Below are 3,884 nucleotides of genomic sequence, written 5' to 3'. Positions count from 1 at the left end.
TCCCCCAGCCAATCAGAGCACAGCCAACCCCCCAGCCAATCAGAGCACAGCCAAGCTCCTTAACCAATCAGAACACACCTCCACCCAATCAGAACACAGCCAAGCTCCCACCCAATCAGTTCAAACCCCACTGGCAGTTAAAAGGAAGAAACAGCTGCGATCACACATTACTCCTAGAAGCACGAAGCTGAAGACACCAACCTGAAGATGACGAATGGGACTTCGTTGAAACGTCGCCAAGACACTTCCAATTTTACGCCGGAGAAAACCTGAATAACCAAAGACCTACATACAAACACCCGCAAAAACCTCAGAATATATATATTCATTCTATATCCTGCTTGATTTTTTTGTTTTGCTTTTTAAATTCTGCAGTTTGAAGACAATTTAAAACATTAGCTTTCTGTTGTAATTCCATTTAAAACTATATGACAGGGGTGTCAAACTCAATTGCATTGTGGGCCACATGAGCATTGGGGTTGTTCTCGGGGATCTGAGAACAACCACAATGCCTACTGGGTGGGCATGGCTAGAGTGGGTGTGGCCTACTGGGTGGGCATGGCCAGCTCATCATTCATGTCAAGGGTGCCTGTGGGGGCCTGGGCAGGAGTGAGACAGATCTGAGGGTCTCTGGCAGAAGGGGGTGGGACCAGGGCAAGCACCAAGGCATGGTCCACTGGAAGAGCCTCACTGTTCCTCTCAGGCCATGCGGGGGGGGGGGCTGGATGGTGGCGCGGGCTGCCCAGAGCCCTGGGCAGCAGAGGTCAAATGCCCAGCTCGGCTCTCAAGCACCCATTGCACCAAGCCCAGCCCCACTTCCCCAAGGGGTGCCCAGCTGCACTTACCTCTTCCTCAAGACTGCTGCTGCTGTGCTTGCTCTCCTTAGCCAGGTTGCTCATGATGGGTATGAGGGCAAAGTCAGAGGGAGGCCCTCTCCCTCTTCATGGGAGGAGACCTGGCTTTGTATCGAAAGCTTCCTTAGCAATAGGATGGGAGACCCCCAGGATAGGCCAGGAGGAGGGGGCAAGGGGATGGTGAAAGGGCAGCAGGGCAGGACTAAGGCAAGACTTCTCTCAGACCCTCCCTCTCCTTTCCTTCCTTCCTTCCTTCCTTCCTTCCTTCCTTCCTTCCTTCCTTCCTTCCTTCCTTCCTTCCTTCGTACAGAGTGGTGGGAAAATATTTGAGATGAGAGAGGGAGAAAAACAGGCAAGAAACGCAGCTGGGGAGGTATCACCCTTCATGAGGAATGAAGAAATGCACCATCGCCTAGAAATGGCCAGCACATGGCCCTTGCCTACTTCACATATCTGGCTTAGTGGGCTTTGGGGGAGGGGACACAATGAGCAACGTGAGAGTTGAGGTTACCTGCGCAATGCCGTCTAGCCCCCAACCTGCCTGGTTTCGGCAGGTAGCAAGGCACTCTCCTCAGTGCTGAGGTTGAGCCAGGCAGCGTGAATCCAGAAAGAAGCATGACGCCACCCAGCCTGCCTGGTTTTGGCAAGCAGTGGGGTGCTCTCCTCACAGCACCGAGAGGCTGAGCTGGACAGTGCGAAGCTTGCCAGCTTTGCACCTTGCTGCCTGCTGAAATCGGGCAAGCTAGGGGCTGGGCGGCATTGTATTTCTTTTTGGATTCATACCGCTGGACTCAGCCTCTCGGCACTGTGAGGAGACTGCCCCGCTGCCTGCCGAAACCCCTCCCCCGGAGCCCATCAAGCCGGATATGTGAAGTAGGCAAGGGCCATTTAATGGCCACTTCCAGGCGATGGTGCATTTCTTCATTTCTCACAAAGGGCGACACCTCCCCAGCATGAACCCAGGGGGAAGGGCCAACGCGGCAGGGGCTGGTCCCTTGCTGTTTCCAGATGGCTTTGTGGAGCTAAGACTGAATGCGTTTCAGCATAGATGGCCACCACAAAATTGTACATTGGCTCCCAGCCGGCCTGGGCCAGTGCCAAGGCAGTGGGGGCTGTTCCCTCACCTTTTCCAGGATGGCTTCGCGGGCCACATGAAACCACGTTGCGGGCCGCATCCGGCCCCCGGGCCTTGTGTTTGACATGTCTGTTATATGACATAATTGCTTGATGATTACAGACATGATGGGTTCACATATCAATTACTTATTTAATCCTGGTTTTTTCAATAAGCCACAATTTACTTTTTTACTCATGCAACACATAAGCTAAAATCAGCAGGGTTGATTTAGTAGATTTTAATTTTAACTTTTGTAGGGAAAATCAATATAGTATACATAGAAGCAATCCTTTGAAGTTGTCAGAACCCATTCTTTTCCTTGGATGGGGGGGAAATCTATTTTGTTTCTTTATTCTATCTTACAGAGGGTTCTGCCATTCTCCTGAGGGGGAGGGGGGAAGTCTCTGTGGTATATTTCTCTGCTTTGCTACAATGTATCCTTTCCGCTAATTCTGCAAACTTACTCTTTGAACTGTCTCTCCCTTGACGTTACCTTGGGGTGAGACAGGAATGTGCCTCCAGCCATTTGGCTTATCTCTCACTGTGGACGGGAAGGTGCGAAGACCCAATAGCATCATCACAGGCCTGGGAACGGACCCCGTTATCAGCTCCTTTCCCAAGAGGACTTAACACCTGAGGATTGGCCCATTCAAACTGACTGGATGAACTATTGGGGTGGGGTTTCCTTGGGAGTCTTTTAACCTATTGATCTGAGTGGGAAACCCTCAGATCCTGCCTATTATGCCTGCTACCAGCTTCTCCTAATAAAAGTTCCTTTTGGAAAGAAACTGTTCCAAGAGTCCTGCTTTCTTAGGATGCGGTTTTGAAGTGGACCCTGACAGAAGTAGTCTGAGCTAACAGAACTTGATTATAGCTGAGAATGGAGTAGAATCTAGATCTTCCTGATACTAGCCCAATACCTTACTCAATATTACAGTTCAGTACTGTTCAATACAGTTCAGTGAGATTTTCACTAAAGTCTCATAGCTAATCAAATATGACTATCTAGCAATATTGCCACTCAACTGCATATGGTCCTCAGATATTGCTTTCCTCCATGTCCTTAAGCTTTAATTGAAAGGCCAGAAAGCAAAACATATATATGTGTGTGTGTGTGTGTGTGTGTGTGTAGGTCTTTAGTTATTCGGGTTTTCTCCCGTGTAAAATTTTACGCGGGAGAAAACCCAAATAACCAAAGACCTACATACAAACGCCTGCGAAAACCTCAGAAAACACACACACACACACACACACACACACACACACACACCAATTATTTCACCTTAAAAGGAATGTTGAAAATATTTGTAGGTAAGGATATTTCATCAAAATCAGCCAGCATGGGGAATTTTGGGAGCTGAAGTCTACAAATCTTAAGGTTGCCAAGTTTGGAGACCCCTAGTCTTGTCCTTGACTGACCTGAGTGGTGGTTGCTTTTTTATTATCAATATTTATTATATAAATCAATGGCAAACCAGAATGATAAGGACTGAAGTGCTGGCTCAAAGGGAGGCAAAATCAGGCATTTGCTGAGACTCCCTGAAGCAACATAGTTCCATCCCCCTTAATATGTCCCTTGCAGAGAATATTTTTTACAAAATCCTAAGGAAATCCATTTCTCACAGGTTCTTTTTCTTCCAGATTCAAGTAGCCATAAAAAAACCATCAAAGTCCTAAGTTCTTTTGGACCTCTCAGCTGCTTTTGATACTGTGGACGGTATCATGCTGCGGCGCCTGGTGGAGTTGGGAGTGGGAGGCACCGTTATGCGGTGGTTCTCCTCCTTCCTCACCGACCGTACGCAGTCTGTATTGGCAGGGGGACAGAGGTCGACCCCAAGGCCCCTAACTTGTGGGGTGCCACAGGGGTCGGTCCTCTCCCCCCTACTGTTCAATATTTATGTGAAGCCGCTGGG

This window comes from Protobothrops mucrosquamatus, unplaced genomic scaffold (assembly GCF_001527695.2).
Source record: "Protobothrops mucrosquamatus isolate PMUCROS unplaced genomic scaffold, P.Mucros_1.0 scaffold77, whole genome shotgun sequence".
NCBI lineage: Eukaryota > Metazoa > Chordata > Lepidosauria > Squamata > Viperidae > Protobothrops > Protobothrops mucrosquamatus.
This window is presented reverse-complemented; position numbering follows the sequence as displayed.